The following is an 18,141-nucleotide window of genomic DNA, read 5'->3' on the forward strand; positions in this document are numbered from 1 at the left end:
TCTTTGCTCGTGAGATTAGAAAAACAGTCCTCTGGGCCGGATTTGAACCAGCGACCTATGGATAACTGTGAATCCTCCACTACAGTCCACCGCTCTACCAACTGAGCTACCAGAGGCTCTGCTTACTTTGTTATTCGTACTGATTGCTTTAGCTCCGTCCCTGTCTTTCGTTTCCACACACAGCTACTCAGCGCGGCCATATAGACGCACAGAAATGCAGCCATCGGCTGCAACTGCAAACATTGCCCAGATTAAGTTTTATAATGCTCGATCGTATCAATTAGGTTAAAAAATGCAAGTAGGAAGTGTCTGAATTATGTCAGAGTACTGCTAAGTGTATTTACGAGTCCCATGCTCCTGTCTGGTTCCATGGTGTAACGGTTAGCACTCTGGACTCTGAATCCAGCGATCCGAGTTCGAATCTCGGTGGAACCTTCGTTTAGTCTAAATTTTCTGTAATAAGCGTTTCTCGCCGAGGAAGTAGCAGTGATAGGCTCAGGGATTTAGTTCCTACGTTTGTGTAAATAACGAGACGTCTATGAAACGGCTGAATATTGGTGCGACTATGTGACCTATATAGCACATTAAACGAGTAATGCCTGTAAGAGCAAGCAATTTTAAGATAATTCGAAGATTTATCATTAACCTACGGAGGCTAAGAATCCCATGATTATCAACTAGCTATTACAAGCTGAGCAAATGAATTTCCTTTAAAATAGGTTTAAAACATAGGGAGGTTCTGACCGAGTGGGCATGCTCTGGAGCCTCTTTGCTCGTGAGATTAGAAAAACAGTCCTCTGGGCCGGATTTGAACCAGCGACCTATGGATAACTGTGAATCCTCCACTACAGTCCACCGCTCTACCAACTGAGCTACCAGAGGCTCTGCTTACTTTGTTATTCGTACTGATTGCTTTAGCTCCGTCCCTGTCTTTCGTTTCCACACACAGCTACTCAGCGCGGCCATATAGACGCACAGAAATGCAGCCATCGGCTGCAACTGCAAACATTGCCCAGATTAAGTTTTATAATGCTCGATCGTATCAATTAGGTTAAAAAATGCAAGTAGGAAGTGTCTGAATTATGTCAGAGTACTGCTAAGTGTATTTACGAGTCCCATGCTCCTGTCTGGTTCCATGGTGTAACGGTTAGCACTCTGGACTCTGAATCCAGCGATCCGAGTTCGAATCTCGGTGGAACCTTCGTTTAGTCTAAATTTTCTGTAATAAGCGTTTCTCGCCGAGGAAGTAGCAGTGATAGGCTCAGGGATTTAGTTCCTACGTTTGTGTAAATAACGAGACGTCTATGAAACGGCTGAATATTGGTGCGACTATGTGACCTATATAGCACATTAAACGAGTAATGCCTGTAAGAGCAAGCAATTTTAAGATAATTCGAAGATTTATCATTAACCTACGGAGGCTAAGAATCCCATGATTATCAACTAGCTATTACAAGCTGAGCAAATGAATTTCCTTTAAAATAGGTTTAAAACATAGGGAGGTTCTGACCGAGTGGGCATGCTCTGGAGCCTCTTTGCTCGTGAGATTAGAAAAACAGTCCTCTGGGCCGGATTTGAACCAGCGACCTATGGATAACTGTGAATCCTCCACTACAGTCCACCGCTCTACCAACTGAGCTACCAGAGGCTCTGCTTACTTTGTTATTCGTACTGATTGCTTTAGCTCCGTCCCTGTCTTTCGTTTCCACACACAGCTACTCAGCGCGGCCATATAGACGCACAGAAATGCAGCCATCGGCTGCAACTGCAAACATTGCCCAGATTAAGTTTTATAATGCTCGATCGTATCAATTAGGTTAAAAAATGCAAGTAGGAAGTGTCTGAATTATGTCAGAGTACTGCTAAGTGTATTTACGAGTCCCATGCTCCTGTCTGGTTCCATGGTGTAACGGTTAGCACTCTGGACTCTGAATCCAGCGATCCGAGTTCGAATCTCGGTGGAACCTTCGTTTAGTCTAAATTTTCTGTAATAAGCGTTTCTCGCCGAGGAAGTAGCAGTGATAGGCTCAGGGATTTAGTTCCTACGTTTGTGTAAATAACGAGACGTCTATGAAACGGCTGAATATTGGTGCGACTATGTGACCTATATAGCACATTAAACGAGTAATGCCTGTAAGAGCAAGCAATTTTAAGATAATTCGAAGATTTATCATTAACCTACGGAGGCTAAGAATCCCATGATTATCAACTAGCTATTACAAGCTGAGCAAATGAATTTCCTTTAAAATAGGTTTAAAACATAGGGAGGTTCTGACCGAGTGGGCATGCTCTGGAGCCTCTTTGCTCGTGAGATTAGAAAAACAGTCCTCTGGGCCGGATTTGAACCAGCGACCTATGGATAACTGTGAATCCTCCACTACAGTCCACCGCTCTACCAACTGAGCTACCAGAGGCTCTGCTTACTTTGTTATTCGTACTGATTGCTTTAGCTCCGTCCCTGTCTTTCGTTTCCACACACAGCTACTCAGCGCGGCCATATAGACGCACAGAAATGCAGCCATCGGCTGCAACTGCAAACATTGCCCAGATTAAGTTTTATAATGCTCGATCGTATCAATTAGGTTAAAAAATGCAAGTAGGAAGTGTCTGAATTATGTCAGAGTACTGCTAAGTGTATTTACGAGTCCCATGCTCCTGTCTGGTTCCATGGTGTAACGGTTAGCACTCTGGACTCTGAATCCAGCGATCCGAGTTCGAATCTCGGTGGAACCTTCGTTTAGTCTAAATTTTCTGTAATAAGCGTTTCTCGCCGAGGAAGTAGCAGTGATAGGCTCAGGGATTTAGTTCCTACGTTTGTGTAAATAACGAGACGTCTATGAAACGGCTGAATATTGGTGCGACTATGTGACCTATATAGCACATTAAACGAGTAATGCCTGTAAGAGCAAGCAATTTTAAGATAATTCGAAGATTTATCATTAACCTACGGAGGCTAAGAATCCCATGATTATCAACTAGCTATTACAAGCTGAGCAAATGAATTTCCTTTAAAATAGGTTTAAAACATAGGGAGGTTCTGACCGAGTGGGCATGCTCTGGAGCCTCTTTGCTCGTGAGATTAGAAAAACAGTCCTCTGGGCCGGATTTGAACCAGCGACCTATGGATAACTGTGAATCCTCCACTACAGTCCACCGCTCTACCAACTGAGCTACCAGAGGCTCTGCTTACTTTGTTATTCGTACTGATTGCTTTAGCTCCGTCCCTGTCTTTCGTTTCCACACACAGCTACTCAGCGCGGCCATATAGACGCACAGAAATGCAGCCATCGGCTGCAACTGCAAACATTGCCCAGATTAAGTTTTATAATGCTCGATCGTATCAATTAGGTTAAAAAATGCAAGTAGGAAGTGTCTGAATTATGTCAGAGTACTGCTAAGTGTATTTACGAGTCCCATGCTCCTGTCTGGTTCCATGGTGTAACGGTTAGCACTCTGGACTCTGAATCCAGCGATCCGAGTTCGAATCTCGGTGGAACCTTCGTTTAGTCTAAATTTTCTGTAATAAGCGTTTCTCGCCGAGGAAGTAGCAGTGATAGGCTCAGGGATTTAGTTCCTACGTTTGTGTAAATAACGAGACGTCTATGAAACGGCTGAATATTGGTGCGACTATGTGACCTATATAGCACATTAAACGAGTAATGCCTGTAAGAGCAAGCAATTTTAAGATAATTCGAAGATTTATCATTAACCTACGGAGGCTAAGAATCCCATGATTATCAACTAGCTATTACAAGCTGAGCAAATGAATTTCCTTTAAAATAGGTTTAAAACATAGGGAGGTTCTGACCGAGTGGGCATGCTCTGGAGCCTCTTTGCTCGTGAGATTAGAAAAACAGTCCTCTGGGCCGGATTTGAACCAGCGACCTATGGATAACTGTGAATCCTCCACTACAGTCCACCGCTCTACCAACTGAGCTACCAGAGGCTCTGCTTACTTTGTTATTCGTACTGATTGCTTTAGCTCCGTCCCTGTCTTTCGTTTCCACACACAGCTACTCAGCGCGGCCATATAGACGCACAGAAATGCAGCCATCGGCTGCAACTGCAAACATTGCCCAGATTAAGTTTTATAATGCTCGATCGTATCAATTAGGTTAAAAAATGCAAGTAGGAAGTGTCTGAATTATGTCAGAGTACTGCTAAGTGTATTTACGAGTCCCATGCTCCTGTCTGGTTCCATGGTGTAACGGTTAGCACTCTGGACTCTGAATCCAGCGATCCGAGTTCGAATCTCGGTGGAACCTTCGTTTAGTCTAAATTTTCTGTAATAAGCGTTTCTCGCCGAGGAAGTAGCAGTGATAGGCTCAGGGATTTAGTTCCTACGTTTGTGTAAATAACGAGACGTCTATGAAACGGCTGAATATTGGTGCGACTATGTGACCTATATAGCACATTAAACGAGTAATGCCTGTAAGAGCAAGCAATTTTAAGATAATTCGAAGATTTATCATTAACCTACGGAGGCTAAGAATCCCATGATTATCAACTAGCTATTACAAGCTGAGCAAATGAATTTCCTTTAAAATAGGTTTAAAACATAGGGAGGTTCTGACCGAGTGGGCATGCTCTGGAGCCTCTTTGCTCGTGAGATTAGAAAAACAGTCCTCTGGGCCGGATTTGAACCAGCGACCTATGGATAACTGTGAATCCTCCACTACAGTCCACCGCTCTACCAACTGAGCTACCAGAGGCTCTGCTTACTTTGTTATTCGTACTGATTGCTTTAGCTCCGTCCCTGTCTTTCGTTTCCACACACAGCTACTCAGCGCGGCCATATAGACGCACAGAAATGCAGCCATCGGCTGCAACTGCAAACATTGCCCAGATTAAGTTTTATAATGCTCGATCGTATCAATTAGGTTAAAAAATGCAAGTAGGAAGTGTCTGAATTATGTCAGAGTACTGCTAAGTGTATTTACGAGTCCCATGCTCCTGTCTGGTTCCATGGTGTAACGGTTAGCACTCTGGACTCTGAATCCAGCGATCCGAGTTCGAATCTCGGTGGAACCTTCGTTTAGTCTAAATTTTCTGTAATAAGCGTTTCTCGCCGAGGAAGTAGCAGTGATAGGCTCAGGGATTTAGTTCCTACGTTTGTGTAAATAACGAGACGTCTATGAAACGGCTGAATATTGGTGCGACTATGTGACCTATATAGCACATTAAACGAGTAATGCCTGTAAGAGCAAGCAATTTTAAGATAATTCGAAGATTTATCATTAACCTACGGAGGCTAAGAATCCCATGATTATCAACTAGCTATTACAAGCTGAGCAAATGAATTTCCTTTAAAATAGGTTTAAAACATAGGGAGGTTCTGACCGAGTGGGCATGCTCTGGAGCCTCTTTGCTCGTGAGATTAGAAAAACAGTCCTCTGGGCCGGATTTGAACCAGCGACCTATGGATAACTGTGAATCCTCCACTACAGTCCACCGCTCTACCAACTGAGCTACCAGAGGCTCTGCTTACTTTGTTATTCGTACTGATTGCTTTAGCTCCGTCCCTGTCTTTCGTTTCCACACACAGCTACTCAGCGCGGCCATATAGACGCACAGAAATGCAGCCATCGGCTGCAACTGCAAACATTGCCCAGATTAAGTTTTATAATGCTCGATCGTATCAATTAGGTTAAAAAATGCAAGTAGGAAGTGTCTGAATTATGTCAGAGTACTGCTAAGTGTATTTACGAGTCCCATGCTCCTGTCTGGTTCCATGGTGTAACGGTTAGCACTCTGGACTCTGAATCCAGCGATCCGAGTTCGAATCTCGGTGGAACCTTCGTTTAGTCTAAATTTTCTGTAATAAGCGTTTCTCGCCGAGGAAGTAGCAGTGATAGGCTCAGGGATTTAGTTCCTACGTTTGTGTAAATAACGAGACGTCTATGAAACGGCTGAATATTGGTGCGACTATGTGACCTATATAGCACATTAAACGAGTAATGCCTGTAAGAGCAAGCAATTTTAAGATAATTCGAAGATTTATCATTAACCTACGGAGGCTAAGAATCCCATGATTATCAACTAGCTATTACAAGCTGAGCAAATGAATTTCCTTTAAAATAGGTTTAAAACATAGGGAGGTTCTGACCGAGTGGGCATGCTCTGGAGCCTCTTTGCTCGTGAGATTAGAAAAACAGTCCTCTGGGCCGGATTTGAACCAGCGACCTATGGATAACTGTGAATCCTCCACTACAGTCCACCGCTCTACCAACTGAGCTACCAGAGGCTCTGCTTACTTTGTTATTCGTACTGATTGCTTTAGCTCCGTCCCTGTCTTTCGTTTCCACACACAGCTACTCAGCGCGGCCATATAGACGCACAGAAATGCAGCCATCGGCTGCAACTGCAAACATTGCCCAGATTAAGTTTTATAATGCTCGATCGTATCAATTAGGTTAAAAAATGCAAGTAGGAAGTGTCTGAATTATGTCAGAGTACTGCTAAGTGTATTTACGAGTCCCATGCTCCTGTCTGGTTCCATGGTGTAACGGTTAGCACTCTGGACTCTGAATCCAGCGATCCGAGTTCGAATCTCGGTGGAACCTTCGTTTAGTCTAAATTTTCTGTAATAAGCGTTTCTCGCCGAGGAAGTAGCAGTGATAGGCTCAGGGATTTAGTTCCTACGTTTGTGTAAATAACGAGACGTCTATGAAACGGCTGAATATTGGTGCGACTATGTGACCTATATAGCACATTAAACGAGTAATGCCTGTAAGAGCAAGCAATTTTAAGATAATTCGAAGATTTATCATTAACCTACGGAGGCTAAGAATCCCATGATTATCAACTAGCTATTACAAGCTGAGCAAATGAATTTCCTTTAAAATAGGTTTAAAACATAGGGAGGTTCTGACCGAGTGGGCATGCTCTGGAGCCTCTTTGCTCGTGAGATTAGAAAAACAGTCCTCTGGGCCGGATTTGAACCAGCGACCTATGGATAACTGTGAATCCTCCACTACAGTCCACCGCTCTACCAACTGAGCTACCAGAGGCTCTGCTTACTTTGTTATTCGTACTGATTGCTTTAGCTCCGTCCCTGTCTTTCGTTTCCACACACAGCTACTCAGCGCGGCCATATAGACGCACAGAAATGCAGCCATCGGCTGCAACTGCAAACATTGCCCAGATTAAGTTTTATAATGCTCGATCGTATCAATTAGGTTAAAAAATGCAAGTAGGAAGTGTCTGAATTATGTCAGAGTACTGCTAAGTGTATTTACGAGTCCCATGCTCCTGTCTGGTTCCATGGTGTAACGGTTAGCACTCTGGACTCTGAATCCAGCGATCCGAGTTCGAATCTCGGTGGAACCTTCGTTTAGTCTAAATTTTCTGTAATAAGCGTTTCTCGCCGAGGAAGTAGCAGTGATAGGCTCAGGGATTTAGTTCCTACGTTTGTGTAAATAACGAGACGTCTATGAAACGGCTGAATATTGGTGCGACTATGTGACCTATATAGCACATTAAACGAGTAATGCCTGTAAGAGCAAGCAATTTTAAGATAATTCGAAGATTTATCATTAACCTACGGAGGCTAAGAATCCCATGATTATCAACTAGCTATTACAAGCTGAGCAAATGAATTTCCTTTAAAATAGGTTTAAAACATAGGGAGGTTCTGACCGAGTGGGCATGCTCTGGAGCCTCTTTGCTCGTGAGATTAGAAAAACAGTCCTCTGGGCCGGATTTGAACCAGCGACCTATGGATAACTGTGAATCCTCCACTACAGTCCACCGCTCTACCAACTGAGCTACCAGAGGCTCTGCTTACTTTGTTATTCGTACTGATTGCTTTAGCTCCGTCCCTGTCTTTCGTTTCCACACACAGCTACTCAGCGCGGCCATATAGACGCACAGAAATGCAGCCATCGGCTGCAACTGCAAACATTGCCCAGATTAAGTTTTATAATGCTCGATCGTATCAATTAGGTTAAAAAATGCAAGTAGGAAGTGTCTGAATTATGTCAGAGTACTGCTAAGTGTATTTACGAGTCCCATGCTCCTGTCTGGTTCCATGGTGTAACGGTTAGCACTCTGGACTCTGAATCCAGCGATCCGAGTTCGAATCTCGGTGGAACCTTCGTTTAGTCTAAATTTTCTGTAATAAGCGTTTCTCGCCGAGGAAGTAGCAGTGATAGGCTCAGGGATTTAGTTCCTACGTTTGTGTAAATAACGAGACGTCTATGAAACGGCTGAATATTGGTGCGACTATGTGACCTATATAGCACATTAAACGAGTAATGCCTGTAAGAGCAAGCAATTTTAAGATAATTCGAAGATTTATCATTAACCTACGGAGGCTAAGAATCCCATGATTATCAACTAGCTATTACAAGCTGAGCAAATGAATTTCCTTTAAAATAGGTTTAAAACATAGGGAGGTTCTGACCGAGTGGGCATGCTCTGGAGCCTCTTTGCTCGTGAGATTAGAAAAACAGTCCTCTGGGCCGGATTTGAACCAGCGACCTATGGATAACTGTGAATCCTCCACTACAGTCCACCGCTCTACCAACTGAGCTACCAGAGGCTCTGCTTACTTTGTTATTCGTACTGATTGCTTTAGCTCCGTCCCTGTCTTTCGTTTCCACACACAGCTACTCAGCGCGGCCATATAGACGCACAGAAATGCAGCCATCGGCTGCAACTGCAAACATTGCCCAGATTAAGTTTTATAATGCTCGATCGTATCAATTAGGTTAAAAAATGCAAGTAGGAAGTGTCTGAATTATGTCAGAGTACTGCTAAGTGTATTTACGAGTCCCATGCTCCTGTCTGGTTCCATGGTGTAACGGTTAGCACTCTGGACTCTGAATCCAGCGATCCGAGTTCGAATCTCGGTGGAACCTTCGTTTAGTCTAAATTTTCTGTAATAAGCGTTTCTCGCCGAGGAAGTAGCAGTGATAGGCTCAGGGATTTAGTTCCTACGTTTGTGTAAATAACGAGACGTCTATGAAACGGCTGAATATTGGTGCGACTATGTGACCTATATAGCACATTAAACGAGTAATGCCTGTAAGAGCAAGCAATTTTAAGATAATTCGAAGATTTATCATTAACCTACGGAGGCTAAGAATCCCATGATTATCAACTAGCTATTACAAGCTGAGCAAATGAATTTCCTTTAAAATAGGTTTAAAACATAGGGAGGTTCTGACCGAGTGGGCATGCTCTGGAGCCTCTTTGCTCGTGAGATTAGAAAAACAGTCCTCTGGGCCGGATTTGAACCAGCGACCTATGGATAACTGTGAATCCTCCACTACAGTCCACCGCTCTACCAACTGAGCTACCAGAGGCTCTGCTTACTTTGTTATTCGTACTGATTGCTTTAGCTCCGTCCCTGTCTTTCGTTTCCACACACAGCTACTCAGCGCGGCCATATAGACGCACAGAAATGCAGCCATCGGCTGCAACTGCAAACATTGCCCAGATTAAGTTTTATAATGCTCGATCGTATCAATTAGGTTAAAAAATGCAAGTAGGAAGTGTCTGAATTATGTCAGAGTACTGCTAAGTGTATTTACGAGTCCCATGCTCCTGTCTGGTTCCATGGTGTAACGGTTAGCACTCTGGACTCTGAATCCAGCGATCCGAGTTCGAATCTCGGTGGAACCTTCGTTTAGTCTAAATTTTCTGTAATAAGCGTTTCTCGCCGAGGAAGTAGCAGTGATAGGCTCAGGGATTTAGTTCCTACGTTTGTGTAAATAACGAGACGTCTATGAAACGGCTGAATATTGGTGCGACTATGTGACCTATATAGCACATTAAACGAGTAATGCCTGTAAGAGCAAGCAATTTTAAGATAATTCGAAGATTTATCATTAACCTACGGAGGCTAAGAATCCCATGATTATCAACTAGCTATTACAAGCTGAGCAAATGAATTTCCTTTAAAATAGGTTTAAAACATAGGGAGGTTCTGACCGAGTGGGCATGCTCTGGAGCCTCTTTGCTCGTGAGATTAGAAAAACAGTCCTCTGGGCCGGATTTGAACCAGCGACCTATGGATAACTGTGAATCCTCCACTACAGTCCACCGCTCTACCAACTGAGCTACCAGAGGCTCTGCTTACTTTGTTATTCGTACTGATTGCTTTAGCTCCGTCCCTGTCTTTCGTTTCCACACACAGCTACTCAGCGCGGCCATATAGACGCACAGAAATGCAGCCATCGGCTGCAACTGCAAACATTGCCCAGATTAAGTTTTATAATGCTCGATCGTATCAATTAGGTTAAAAAATGCAAGTAGGAAGTGTCTGAATTATGTCAGAGTACTGCTAAGTGTATTTACGAGTCCCATGCTCCTGTCTGGTTCCATGGTGTAACGGTTAGCACTCTGGACTCTGAATCCAGCGATCCGAGTTCGAATCTCGGTGGAACCTTCGTTTAGTCTAAATTTTCTGTAATAAGCGTTTCTCGCCGAGGAAGTAGCAGTGATAGGCTCAGGGATTTAGTTCCTACGTTTGTGTAAATAACGAGACGTCTATGAAACGGCTGAATATTGGTGCGACTATGTGACCTATATAGCACATTAAACGAGTAATGCCTGTAAGAGCAAGCAATTTTAAGATAATTCGAAGATTTATCATTAACCTACGGAGGCTAAGAATCCCATGATTATCAACTAGCTATTACAAGCTGAGCAAATGAATTTCCTTTAAAATAGGTTTAAAACATAGGGAGGTTCTGACCAAGTGGGCATGCTCTGGAGCCTCTTTGCTCGTGAGATTAGAAAAACAGTCCTCTGGGCCGGATTTGAACCAGCGACCTATGGATAACTGTGAATCCTCCACTACAGTCCACCGCTCTACCAACTGAGCTACCAGAGGCTCTGCTTACTTTGTTATTCGTACTGATTGCTTTAGCTCCGTCCCTGTCTTTCGTTTCCACACACAGCAACTCAGCGCGGCCATATAGACGCACAGAAATGCAGCCATCGGCTGCAACTGCAAACATTGCCCAGATTAAGTTTTATAATGCTCGATCGTATCAATTAGGTTAAAAAATGCAAGTAGGAAGTGTCTGAATTATGTCAGAGTACTGCTAAGTGTATTTACGAGTCCCATGCTCCTGTCTGGTTCCATGGTGTAACGGTTAGCACTCTGGACTCTGAATCCAGCGATCCGAGTTCGAATCTCGGTGGAACCTTCGTTTAGTCTAAATTTTCTGTAATAAGCGTTTCTCGCCGAGGAAGTAGCAGTGATAGGCTCAGGGATTTAGTTCCTACGTTTGTGTAAATAACGAGACGTCTATGAAACGGCTGAATATTGGTGCGACTATGTGACCTATATAGCACATTAAACGAGTAATGCCTGTAAGAGCAAGCAATTTTAAGATAATTCGAAGATTTATCATTAACCTACGGAGGCTAAGAATCCCATGATTATCAACTAGCTATTACAAGCTGAGCAAATGAATTTCCTTTAAAATAGGTTTAAAACATAGGGAGGTTCTGACCGAGTGGGCATGCTCTGGAGCCTCTTTGCTCGTGAGATTAGAAAAACAGTCCTCTGGGCCGGATTTGAACCAGCGACCTATGGATAACTGTGAATCCTCCACTACAGTCCACCGCTCTACCAACTGAGCTACCAGAGGCTCTGCTTACTTTGTTATTCGTACTGATTGCTTTAGCTCCGTCCCTGTCTTTCGTTTCCACACACAGCTACTCAGCGCGGCCATATAGACGCACAGAAATGCAGCCATCGGCTGCAACTGCAAACATTGCCCAGATTAAGTTTTATAATGCTCGATCGTATCAATTAGGTTAAAAAATGCAAGTAGGAAGTGTCTGAATTATGTCAGAGTACTGCTAAGTGTATTTACGAGTCCCATGCTCCTGTCTGGTTCCATGGTGTAACGGTTAGCACTCTGGACTCTGAATCCAGCGATCCGAGTTCGAATCTCGGTGGAACCTTCGTTTAGTCTAAATTTTCTGTAATAAGCGTTTCTCGCCGAGGAAGTAGCAGTGATAGGCTCAGGGATTTAGTTCCTACGTTTGTGTAAATAACGAGACGTCTATGAAACGGCTGAATATTGGTGCGACTATGTGACCTATATAGCACATTAAACGAGTAATGCCTGTAAGAGCAAGCAATTTTAAGATAATTCGAAGATTTATCATTAACCTACGGAGGCTAAGAATCCCATGATTATCAACTAGCTATTACAAGCTGAGCAAATGAATTTCCTTTAAAATAGGTTTAAAACATAGGGAGGTTCTGACCGAGTGGGCATGCTCTGGAGCCTCTTTGCTCGTGAGATTAGAAAAACAGTCCTCTGGGCCGGATTTGAACCAGCGACCTATGGATAACTGTGAATCCTCCACTACAGTCCACCGCTCTACCAACTGAGCTACCAGAGGCTCTGCTTACTTTGTTATTCGTACTGATTGCTTTAGCTCCGTCCCTGTCTTTCGTTTCCACACACAGCTACTCAGCGCGGCCATATAGACGCACAGAAATGCAGCCATCGGCTGCAACTGCAAACATTGCCCAGATTAAGTTTTATAATGCTCGATCGTATCAATTAGGTTAAAAAATGCAAGTAGGAAGTGTCTGAATTATGTCAGAGTACTGCTAAGTGTATTTACGAGTCCCATGCTCCTGTCTGGTTCCATGGTGTAACGGTTAGCACTCTGGACTCTGAATCCAGCGATCCGAGTTCGAATCTCGGTGGAACCTTCGTTTAGTCTAAATTTTCTGTAATAAGCGTTTCTCGCCGAGGAAGTAGCAGTGATAGGCTCAGGGATTTAGTTCCTACGTTTGTGTAAATAACGAGACGTCTATGAAACGGCTGAATATTGGTGCGACTATGTGACCTATATAGCACATTAAACGAGTAATGCCTGTAAGAGCAAGCAATTTTAAGATAATTCGAAGATTTATCATTAACCTACGGAGGCTAAGAATCCCATGATTATCAACTAGCTATTACAAGCTGAGCAAATGAATTTCCTTTAAAATAGGTTTAAAACATAGGGAGGTTCTGACCGAGTGGGCATGCTCTGGAGCCTCTTTGCTCGTGAGATTAGAAAAACAGTCCTCTGGGCCGGATTTGAACCAGCGACCTATGGATAACTGTGAATCCTCCACTACAGTCCACCGCTCTACCAACTGAGCTACCAGAGGCTCTGCTTACTTTGTTATTCGTACTGATTGCTTTAGCTCCGTCCCTGTCTTTCGTTTCCACACACAGCTACTCAGCGCGGCCATATAGACGCACAGAAATGCAGCCATCGGCTGCAACTGCAAACATTGCCCAGATTAAGTTTTATAATGCTCGATCGTATCAATTAGGTTAAAAAATGCAAGTAGGAAGTGTCTGAATTATGTCAGAGTACTGCTAAGTGTATTTACGAGTCCCATGCTCCTGTCTGGTTCCATGGTGTAACGGTTAGCACTCTGGACTCTGAATCCAGCGATCCGAGTTCGAATCTCGGTGGAACCTTCGTTTAGTCTAAATTTTCTGTAATAAGCGTTTCTCGCCGAGGAAGTAGCAGTGATAGGCTCAGGGATTTAGTTCCTACGTTTGTGTAAATAACGAGACGTCTATGAAACGGCTGAATATTGGTGCGACTATGTGACCTATATAGCACATTAAACGAGTAATGCCTGTAAGAGCAAGCAATTTTAAGATAATTCGAAGATTTATCATTAACCTACGGAGGCTAAGAATCCCATGATTATCAACTAGCTATTACAAGCTGAGCAAATGAATTTCCTTTAAAATAGGTTTAAAACATAGGGAGGTTCTGACCGAGTGGGCATGCTCTGGAGCCTCTTTGCTCGTGAGATTAGAAAAACAGTCCTCTGGGCCGGATTTGAACCAGCGACCTATGGATAACTGTGAATCCTCCACTACAGTCCACCGCTCTACCAACTGAGCTACCAGAGGCTCTGCTTACTTTGTTATTCGTACTGATTGCTTTAGCTCCGTCCCTGTCTTTCGTTTCCACACACAGCTACTCAGCGCGGCCATATAGACGCACAGAAATGCAGCCATCGGCTGCAACTGCAAACATTGCCCAGATTAAGTTTTATAATGCTCGATCGTATCAATTAGGTTAAAAAATGCAAGTAGGAAGTGTCTGAATTATGTCAGAGTACTGCTAAGTGTATTTACGAGTCCCACGCTCCTGTCTGGTTCCATGGTGTAACGGTTAGCACTCTGGACTCTGAATCCAGCGATCCGAGTTCGAATCTCGGTGGAACCTTCGTTTAGTCTAAATTTTCTGTAATAAGCGTTTCTCGCCGAGGAAGTAGCAGTGATAGGCTCAGGGATTTAGTTCCTACGTTTGTGTAAATAACGAGACGTCTATGAAACGGCTGAATATTGGTGCGACTATGTGACCTATATAGCACATTAAACGAGTAATGCCTGTAAGAGCAAGCAATTTTAAGATAATTCGAAGATTTATCATTAACCTACGGAGGCTAAGAATCCCATGATTATCAACTAGCTATTACAAGCTGAGCAAATGAATTTCCTTTAAAATAGGTTTAAAACATAGGGAGGTTCTGACCGAGTGGGCATGCTCTGGAGCCTCTTTGCTCGTGAGATTAGAAAAACAGTCCTCTGGGCCGGATTTGAACCAGCGACCTATGGATAACTGTGAATCCTCCACTACAGTCCACCGCTCTACCAACTGAGCTACCAGAGGCTCTGCTTACTTTGTTATTCGTACTGATTGCTTTAGCTCCGTCCCTGTCTTTCGTTTCCACACACAGCTACTCAGCGCGGCCATATAGACGCACAGAAATGCAGCCATCGGCTGCAACTGCAAACATTGCCCAGATTAAGTTTTATAATGCTCGATCGTATCAATTAGGTTAAAAAATGCAAGTAGGAAGTGTCTGAATTATGTCAGAGTACTGCTAAGTGTATTTACGAGTCCCATGCTCCTGTCTGGTTCCATGGTGTAACGGTTAGCACTCTGGACTCTGAATCCAGCGATCCGAGTTCGAATCTCGGTGGAACCTTCGTTTAGTCTAAATTTTCTGTAATAAGCGTTTCTCGCCGAGGAAGTAGCAGTGATAGGCTCAGGGATTTAGTTCCTACGTTTGTGTAAATAACGAGACGTCTATGAAACGGCTGAATATTGGTGCGACTATGTGACCTATATAGCACATTAAACGAGTAATGCCTGTAAGAGCAAGCAATTTTAAGATAATTCGAAGATTTATCATTAACCTACGGAGGCTAAGAATCCCATGATTATCAACTAGCTATTACAAGCTGAGCAAATGAATTTCCTTTAAAATAGGTTTAAAACATAGGGAGGTTCTGACCGAGTGGGCATGCTCTGGAGCCTCTTTGCTCGTGAGATTAGAAAAACAGTCCTCTGGGCCGGATTTGAACCAGCGACCTATGGATAACTGTGAATCCTCCACTACAGTCCACCGCTCTACCAACTGAGCTACCAGAGGCTCTGCTTACTTTGTTATTCGTACTGATTGCTTTAGCTCCGTCCCTGTCTTTCGTTTCCACACACAGCTACTCAGCGCGGCCATATAGACGCACAGAAATGCAGCCATCGGCTGCAACTGCAAACATTGCCCAGATTAAGTTTTATAATGCTCGATCGTATCAATTAGGTTAAAAAATGCAAGTAGGAAGTGTCTGAATTATGTCAGAGTACTGCTAAGTGTATTTACGAGTCCCATGCTCCTGTCTGGTTCCATGGTGTAACGGTTAGCACTCTGGACTCTGAATCCAGCGATCCGAGTTCGAATCTCGGTGGAACCTTCGTTTAGTCTAAATTTTCTGTAATAAGCGTTTCTCGCCGAGGAAGTAGCAGTGATAGGCTCAGGGATTTAGTTCCTACGTTTGTGTAAATAACGAGACGTCTATGAAACGGCTGAATATTGGTGCGACTATGTGACCTATATAGCACATTAAACGAGTAATGCCTGTAAGAGCAAGCAATTTTAAGATAATTCGAAGATTTATCATTAACCTACGGAGGCTAAGAATCCCATGATTATCAACTAGCTATTACAAGCTGAGCAAATGAATTTCCTTTAAAATAGGTTTAAAACATAGGGAGGTTCTGACCGAGTGGGCATGCTCTGGAGCCTCTTTGCTCGTGAGATTAGAAAAACAGTCCTCTGGGCCGGATTTGAACCAGCGACCTATGGATAACTGTGAATCCTCCACTACAGTCCACCGCTCTACCAACTGAGCTACCAGAGGCTCTGCTTACTTTGTTATTCGTACTGATTGCTTTAGCTCCGTCCCTGTCTTTCGTTTCCACACACAGCTACTCAGCGCGGCCATATAGACGCACAGAAATGCAGCCATCGGCTGCAACTGCAAACATTGCCCAGATTAAGTTTTATAATGCTCGATCGTATCAATTAGGTTAAAAAATGCAAGTAGGAAGTGTCTGAATTATGTCAGAGTACTGCTAAGTGTATTTACGAGTCCCATGCTCCTGTCTGGTTCCATGGTGTAACGGTTAGCACTCTGGACTCTGAATCCAGCGATCCGAGTTCGAATCTCGGTGGAACCTTCGTTTAGTCTAAATTTTCTGTAATAAGCGTTTCTCGCCAAGGAAGTAGCAGTGATAGGCTCAGGGATTTAGTTCCTACGTTTGTGTAAATAACGAGACGTCTATGAAACGGCTGAATATTGGTGCGACTATGTGACCTATATAGCACATTAAACGAGTAATGCCTGTAAGAGCAAGCAATTTTAAGATAATTCGAAGATTTATCATTAACCTACGGAGGCTAAGAATCCCATGATTATCAACTAGCTATTACAAGCTGAGCAAATGAATTTCCTTTAAAATAGGTTTAAAACATAGGGAGGTTCTGACCGAGTGGGCATGCTCTGGAGCCTCTTTGCTCGTGAGATTAGAAAAACAGTCCTCTGGGCCGGATTTGAACCAGCGACCTATGGATAACTGTGAATCCTCCACTACAGTCCACCGCTCTACCAACTGAGCTACCAGAGGCTCTGCTTACTTTGTTATTCGTACTGATTGCTTTAGCTCCGTCCCTGTCTTTCGTTTCCACACACAGCTACTCAGCGCGGCCATATAGACGCACAGAAATGCAGCCATCGGCTGCAACTGCAAACATTGCCCAGATTAAGTTTTATAATGCTCGATCGTATCAATTAGGTTAAAAAATGCAAGTAGGAAGTGTCTGAATTATGTCAGAGTACTGCTAAGTGTATTTACGAGTCCCATGCTCCTGTCTGGTTCCATGGTGTAACGGTTAGCACTCTGGACTCTGAATCCAGCGATCCGAGTTCGAATCTCGGTGGAACCTTCGTTTAGTCTAAATTTTCTGTAATAAGCGTTTCTCGCCGAGGAAGTAGCAGTGATAGGCTCAGGGATTTAGTTCCTACGTTTGTGTAAATAACGAGACGTCTATGAAACGGCTGAATATTGGTGCGACTATGTGACCTATATAGCACATTAAACGAGTAATGCCTGTAAGAGCAAGCAATTTTAAGATAATTCGAAGATTTATCATTAACCTACGGAGGCTAAGAATCCCATGATTATCAACTAGCTATTACAAGCTGAGCAAATGAATTTCCTTTAAAATAGGTTTAAAACATAGGGAGGTTCTGACCGAGTGGGCATGCTCTGGAGCCTCTTTGCTCGTGAGATTAGAAAAACAGTCCTCTGGGCCGGATTTGAACCAGCGACCTATGGATAACTGTGAATCCTCCACTACAGTCCACCGCTCTACCAACTGAGCTACCAGAGGCTCTGCTTACTTTGTTATTCGTACTGATTGCTTTAGCTCCGTCCCTGTCTTTCGTTTCCACACACAGCTACTCAGCGCGGCCATATAGACGCACAGAAATGCAGCCATCGGCTGCAACTGCAAACATTGCCCAGATTAAGTTTTATAATGCTCGATCGTATCAATTAGGTTAAAAAATGCAAGTAGGAAGTGTCTGAATTATGTCAGAGTACTGCTAAGTGTATTTACGAGTCCCATGCTCCTGTCTGGTTCCATGGTGTAACGGTTAGCACTCTGGACTCTGAATCCAGCGATCCGAGTTCGAATCTCGGTGGAACCTTCGTTTAGTCTAAATTTTCTGTAATAAGCGTTTCTCGCCGAGGAAGTAGCAGTGATAGGCTCAGGGATTTAGTTCCTACGTTTGTGTA

At 43.5% G+C, this 18,141-nt stretch overlaps 48 non-coding genes across 48 annotated transcripts; 24 read left to right on the top strand and 24 right to left on the bottom strand.

Moving 5' to 3' along the window:
* Positions 1 to 27: 27 nt before the first annotated feature.
* On the bottom strand, positions 28 to 116 carry Trnay-gua (transfer RNA tyrosine (anticodon GUA)). Its single transcript is given in 2 exon segments — positions 28 to 63; positions 80 to 116. It is a non-coding gene; the product is annotated as a tRNA-Tyr (tRNA).
* A 247-nt stretch (positions 117 to 363) lies between these two features.
* Trnaq-cug (transfer RNA glutamine (anticodon CUG)) lies at positions 364 to 435 on the top strand. Its single transcript has one exon. It is a non-coding gene; the product is annotated as a tRNA-Gln (tRNA).
* A 358-nt stretch (positions 436 to 793) lies between these two features.
* Positions 794 to 882, bottom strand: Trnay-gua (transfer RNA tyrosine (anticodon GUA)). The gene is given in 2 exon segments: positions 794 to 829; positions 846 to 882. It is a non-coding gene; the product is annotated as a tRNA-Tyr (tRNA).
* A 247-nt stretch (positions 883 to 1,129) lies between these two features.
* Trnaq-cug (transfer RNA glutamine (anticodon CUG)) lies at positions 1,130 to 1,201 on the top strand. Its single transcript has one exon. It is a non-coding gene; the product is annotated as a tRNA-Gln (tRNA).
* Positions 1,202 to 1,559: 358 nt separating this feature from the next.
* On the bottom strand, positions 1,560 to 1,648 carry Trnay-gua (transfer RNA tyrosine (anticodon GUA)). Its single transcript is given in 2 exon segments — positions 1,560 to 1,595; positions 1,612 to 1,648. It is a non-coding gene; the product is annotated as a tRNA-Tyr (tRNA).
* A 247-nt stretch (positions 1,649 to 1,895) lies between these two features.
* On the top strand, positions 1,896 to 1,967 carry Trnaq-cug (transfer RNA glutamine (anticodon CUG)). Its single transcript has one exon. It is a non-coding gene; the product is annotated as a tRNA-Gln (tRNA).
* Positions 1,968 to 2,325: 358 nt separating this feature from the next.
* Positions 2,326 to 2,414, bottom strand: Trnay-gua (transfer RNA tyrosine (anticodon GUA)). The gene is given in 2 exon segments: positions 2,326 to 2,361; positions 2,378 to 2,414. It is a non-coding gene; the product is annotated as a tRNA-Tyr (tRNA).
* Positions 2,415 to 2,661: 247 nt separating this feature from the next.
* Positions 2,662 to 2,733, top strand: Trnaq-cug (transfer RNA glutamine (anticodon CUG)). Its single transcript has one exon. It is a non-coding gene; the product is annotated as a tRNA-Gln (tRNA).
* Positions 2,734 to 3,091: 358 nt separating this feature from the next.
* Positions 3,092 to 3,180, bottom strand: Trnay-gua (transfer RNA tyrosine (anticodon GUA)). The gene is given in 2 exon segments: positions 3,092 to 3,127; positions 3,144 to 3,180. It is a non-coding gene; the product is annotated as a tRNA-Tyr (tRNA).
* A 247-nt stretch (positions 3,181 to 3,427) lies between these two features.
* On the top strand, positions 3,428 to 3,499 carry Trnaq-cug (transfer RNA glutamine (anticodon CUG)). The gene has a single exon. It is a non-coding gene; the product is annotated as a tRNA-Gln (tRNA).
* A 358-nt stretch (positions 3,500 to 3,857) lies between these two features.
* Positions 3,858 to 3,946, bottom strand: Trnay-gua (transfer RNA tyrosine (anticodon GUA)). Its single transcript is given in 2 exon segments — positions 3,858 to 3,893; positions 3,910 to 3,946. It is a non-coding gene; the product is annotated as a tRNA-Tyr (tRNA).
* Positions 3,947 to 4,193: 247 nt separating this feature from the next.
* Positions 4,194 to 4,265, top strand: Trnaq-cug (transfer RNA glutamine (anticodon CUG)). Its single transcript has one exon. It is a non-coding gene; the product is annotated as a tRNA-Gln (tRNA).
* A 358-nt stretch (positions 4,266 to 4,623) lies between these two features.
* On the bottom strand, positions 4,624 to 4,712 carry Trnay-gua (transfer RNA tyrosine (anticodon GUA)). Its single transcript is given in 2 exon segments — positions 4,624 to 4,659; positions 4,676 to 4,712. It is a non-coding gene; the product is annotated as a tRNA-Tyr (tRNA).
* A 247-nt stretch (positions 4,713 to 4,959) lies between these two features.
* Trnaq-cug (transfer RNA glutamine (anticodon CUG)) lies at positions 4,960 to 5,031 on the top strand. Its single transcript has one exon. It is a non-coding gene; the product is annotated as a tRNA-Gln (tRNA).
* Positions 5,032 to 5,389: 358 nt separating this feature from the next.
* Trnay-gua (transfer RNA tyrosine (anticodon GUA)) lies at positions 5,390 to 5,478 on the bottom strand. Its single transcript is given in 2 exon segments — positions 5,390 to 5,425; positions 5,442 to 5,478. It is a non-coding gene; the product is annotated as a tRNA-Tyr (tRNA).
* A 247-nt stretch (positions 5,479 to 5,725) lies between these two features.
* Trnaq-cug (transfer RNA glutamine (anticodon CUG)) lies at positions 5,726 to 5,797 on the top strand. Its single transcript has one exon. It is a non-coding gene; the product is annotated as a tRNA-Gln (tRNA).
* A 358-nt stretch (positions 5,798 to 6,155) lies between these two features.
* Positions 6,156 to 6,244, bottom strand: Trnay-gua (transfer RNA tyrosine (anticodon GUA)). The gene is given in 2 exon segments: positions 6,156 to 6,191; positions 6,208 to 6,244. It is a non-coding gene; the product is annotated as a tRNA-Tyr (tRNA).
* Positions 6,245 to 6,491: 247 nt separating this feature from the next.
* On the top strand, positions 6,492 to 6,563 carry Trnaq-cug (transfer RNA glutamine (anticodon CUG)). Its single transcript has one exon. It is a non-coding gene; the product is annotated as a tRNA-Gln (tRNA).
* A 358-nt stretch (positions 6,564 to 6,921) lies between these two features.
* Positions 6,922 to 7,010, bottom strand: Trnay-gua (transfer RNA tyrosine (anticodon GUA)). The gene is given in 2 exon segments: positions 6,922 to 6,957; positions 6,974 to 7,010. It is a non-coding gene; the product is annotated as a tRNA-Tyr (tRNA).
* Positions 7,011 to 7,257: 247 nt separating this feature from the next.
* On the top strand, positions 7,258 to 7,329 carry Trnaq-cug (transfer RNA glutamine (anticodon CUG)). Its single transcript has one exon. It is a non-coding gene; the product is annotated as a tRNA-Gln (tRNA).
* Positions 7,330 to 7,687: 358 nt separating this feature from the next.
* Positions 7,688 to 7,776, bottom strand: Trnay-gua (transfer RNA tyrosine (anticodon GUA)). Its single transcript is given in 2 exon segments — positions 7,688 to 7,723; positions 7,740 to 7,776. It is a non-coding gene; the product is annotated as a tRNA-Tyr (tRNA).
* Positions 7,777 to 8,023: 247 nt separating this feature from the next.
* On the top strand, positions 8,024 to 8,095 carry Trnaq-cug (transfer RNA glutamine (anticodon CUG)). Its single transcript has one exon. It is a non-coding gene; the product is annotated as a tRNA-Gln (tRNA).
* A 358-nt stretch (positions 8,096 to 8,453) lies between these two features.
* Positions 8,454 to 8,542, bottom strand: Trnay-gua (transfer RNA tyrosine (anticodon GUA)). The gene is given in 2 exon segments: positions 8,454 to 8,489; positions 8,506 to 8,542. It is a non-coding gene; the product is annotated as a tRNA-Tyr (tRNA).
* Positions 8,543 to 8,789: 247 nt separating this feature from the next.
* Trnaq-cug (transfer RNA glutamine (anticodon CUG)) lies at positions 8,790 to 8,861 on the top strand. Its single transcript has one exon. It is a non-coding gene; the product is annotated as a tRNA-Gln (tRNA).
* Positions 8,862 to 9,219: 358 nt separating this feature from the next.
* Trnay-gua (transfer RNA tyrosine (anticodon GUA)) lies at positions 9,220 to 9,308 on the bottom strand. The gene is given in 2 exon segments: positions 9,220 to 9,255; positions 9,272 to 9,308. It is a non-coding gene; the product is annotated as a tRNA-Tyr (tRNA).
* Positions 9,309 to 9,555: 247 nt separating this feature from the next.
* On the top strand, positions 9,556 to 9,627 carry Trnaq-cug (transfer RNA glutamine (anticodon CUG)). The gene has a single exon. It is a non-coding gene; the product is annotated as a tRNA-Gln (tRNA).
* Positions 9,628 to 9,985: 358 nt separating this feature from the next.
* Positions 9,986 to 10,074, bottom strand: Trnay-gua (transfer RNA tyrosine (anticodon GUA)). The gene is given in 2 exon segments: positions 9,986 to 10,021; positions 10,038 to 10,074. It is a non-coding gene; the product is annotated as a tRNA-Tyr (tRNA).
* A 247-nt stretch (positions 10,075 to 10,321) lies between these two features.
* Positions 10,322 to 10,393, top strand: Trnaq-cug (transfer RNA glutamine (anticodon CUG)). Its single transcript has one exon. It is a non-coding gene; the product is annotated as a tRNA-Gln (tRNA).
* Positions 10,394 to 10,751: 358 nt separating this feature from the next.
* On the bottom strand, positions 10,752 to 10,840 carry Trnay-gua (transfer RNA tyrosine (anticodon GUA)). The gene is given in 2 exon segments: positions 10,752 to 10,787; positions 10,804 to 10,840. It is a non-coding gene; the product is annotated as a tRNA-Tyr (tRNA).
* A 247-nt stretch (positions 10,841 to 11,087) lies between these two features.
* Positions 11,088 to 11,159, top strand: Trnaq-cug (transfer RNA glutamine (anticodon CUG)). Its single transcript has one exon. It is a non-coding gene; the product is annotated as a tRNA-Gln (tRNA).
* Positions 11,160 to 11,517: 358 nt separating this feature from the next.
* Trnay-gua (transfer RNA tyrosine (anticodon GUA)) lies at positions 11,518 to 11,606 on the bottom strand. Its single transcript is given in 2 exon segments — positions 11,518 to 11,553; positions 11,570 to 11,606. It is a non-coding gene; the product is annotated as a tRNA-Tyr (tRNA).
* A 247-nt stretch (positions 11,607 to 11,853) lies between these two features.
* Positions 11,854 to 11,925, top strand: Trnaq-cug (transfer RNA glutamine (anticodon CUG)). Its single transcript has one exon. It is a non-coding gene; the product is annotated as a tRNA-Gln (tRNA).
* Positions 11,926 to 12,283: 358 nt separating this feature from the next.
* Positions 12,284 to 12,372, bottom strand: Trnay-gua (transfer RNA tyrosine (anticodon GUA)). The gene is given in 2 exon segments: positions 12,284 to 12,319; positions 12,336 to 12,372. It is a non-coding gene; the product is annotated as a tRNA-Tyr (tRNA).
* Positions 12,373 to 12,619: 247 nt separating this feature from the next.
* On the top strand, positions 12,620 to 12,691 carry Trnaq-cug (transfer RNA glutamine (anticodon CUG)). Its single transcript has one exon. It is a non-coding gene; the product is annotated as a tRNA-Gln (tRNA).
* A 358-nt stretch (positions 12,692 to 13,049) lies between these two features.
* Positions 13,050 to 13,138, bottom strand: Trnay-gua (transfer RNA tyrosine (anticodon GUA)). Its single transcript is given in 2 exon segments — positions 13,050 to 13,085; positions 13,102 to 13,138. It is a non-coding gene; the product is annotated as a tRNA-Tyr (tRNA).
* Positions 13,139 to 13,385: 247 nt separating this feature from the next.
* On the top strand, positions 13,386 to 13,457 carry Trnaq-cug (transfer RNA glutamine (anticodon CUG)). The gene has a single exon. It is a non-coding gene; the product is annotated as a tRNA-Gln (tRNA).
* A 358-nt stretch (positions 13,458 to 13,815) lies between these two features.
* Trnay-gua (transfer RNA tyrosine (anticodon GUA)) lies at positions 13,816 to 13,904 on the bottom strand. The gene is given in 2 exon segments: positions 13,816 to 13,851; positions 13,868 to 13,904. It is a non-coding gene; the product is annotated as a tRNA-Tyr (tRNA).
* Positions 13,905 to 14,151: 247 nt separating this feature from the next.
* On the top strand, positions 14,152 to 14,223 carry Trnaq-cug (transfer RNA glutamine (anticodon CUG)). The gene has a single exon. It is a non-coding gene; the product is annotated as a tRNA-Gln (tRNA).
* Positions 14,224 to 14,581: 358 nt separating this feature from the next.
* On the bottom strand, positions 14,582 to 14,670 carry Trnay-gua (transfer RNA tyrosine (anticodon GUA)). The gene is given in 2 exon segments: positions 14,582 to 14,617; positions 14,634 to 14,670. It is a non-coding gene; the product is annotated as a tRNA-Tyr (tRNA).
* Positions 14,671 to 14,917: 247 nt separating this feature from the next.
* On the top strand, positions 14,918 to 14,989 carry Trnaq-cug (transfer RNA glutamine (anticodon CUG)). The gene has a single exon. It is a non-coding gene; the product is annotated as a tRNA-Gln (tRNA).
* Positions 14,990 to 15,347: 358 nt separating this feature from the next.
* Trnay-gua (transfer RNA tyrosine (anticodon GUA)) lies at positions 15,348 to 15,436 on the bottom strand. Its single transcript is given in 2 exon segments — positions 15,348 to 15,383; positions 15,400 to 15,436. It is a non-coding gene; the product is annotated as a tRNA-Tyr (tRNA).
* Positions 15,437 to 15,683: 247 nt separating this feature from the next.
* Positions 15,684 to 15,755, top strand: Trnaq-cug (transfer RNA glutamine (anticodon CUG)). Its single transcript has one exon. It is a non-coding gene; the product is annotated as a tRNA-Gln (tRNA).
* Positions 15,756 to 16,113: 358 nt separating this feature from the next.
* Trnay-gua (transfer RNA tyrosine (anticodon GUA)) lies at positions 16,114 to 16,202 on the bottom strand. The gene is given in 2 exon segments: positions 16,114 to 16,149; positions 16,166 to 16,202. It is a non-coding gene; the product is annotated as a tRNA-Tyr (tRNA).
* A 247-nt stretch (positions 16,203 to 16,449) lies between these two features.
* On the top strand, positions 16,450 to 16,521 carry Trnaq-cug (transfer RNA glutamine (anticodon CUG)). The gene has a single exon. It is a non-coding gene; the product is annotated as a tRNA-Gln (tRNA).
* Positions 16,522 to 16,879: 358 nt separating this feature from the next.
* Trnay-gua (transfer RNA tyrosine (anticodon GUA)) lies at positions 16,880 to 16,968 on the bottom strand. Its single transcript is given in 2 exon segments — positions 16,880 to 16,915; positions 16,932 to 16,968. It is a non-coding gene; the product is annotated as a tRNA-Tyr (tRNA).
* A 247-nt stretch (positions 16,969 to 17,215) lies between these two features.
* On the top strand, positions 17,216 to 17,287 carry Trnaq-cug (transfer RNA glutamine (anticodon CUG)). The gene has a single exon. It is a non-coding gene; the product is annotated as a tRNA-Gln (tRNA).
* Positions 17,288 to 17,645: 358 nt separating this feature from the next.
* Trnay-gua (transfer RNA tyrosine (anticodon GUA)) lies at positions 17,646 to 17,734 on the bottom strand. The gene is given in 2 exon segments: positions 17,646 to 17,681; positions 17,698 to 17,734. It is a non-coding gene; the product is annotated as a tRNA-Tyr (tRNA).
* Positions 17,735 to 17,981: 247 nt separating this feature from the next.
* On the top strand, positions 17,982 to 18,053 carry Trnaq-cug (transfer RNA glutamine (anticodon CUG)). Its single transcript has one exon. It is a non-coding gene; the product is annotated as a tRNA-Gln (tRNA).
* Positions 18,054 to 18,141: the final 88 nt, after the last annotated feature.

The sequence above is a fragment of the Schistocerca cancellata genome, unplaced genomic scaffold (genome assembly GCF_023864275.1).
Source record: "Schistocerca cancellata isolate TAMUIC-IGC-003103 unplaced genomic scaffold, iqSchCanc2.1 HiC_scaffold_629, whole genome shotgun sequence".
NCBI lineage: Eukaryota > Metazoa > Arthropoda > Insecta > Orthoptera > Acrididae > Schistocerca > Schistocerca cancellata.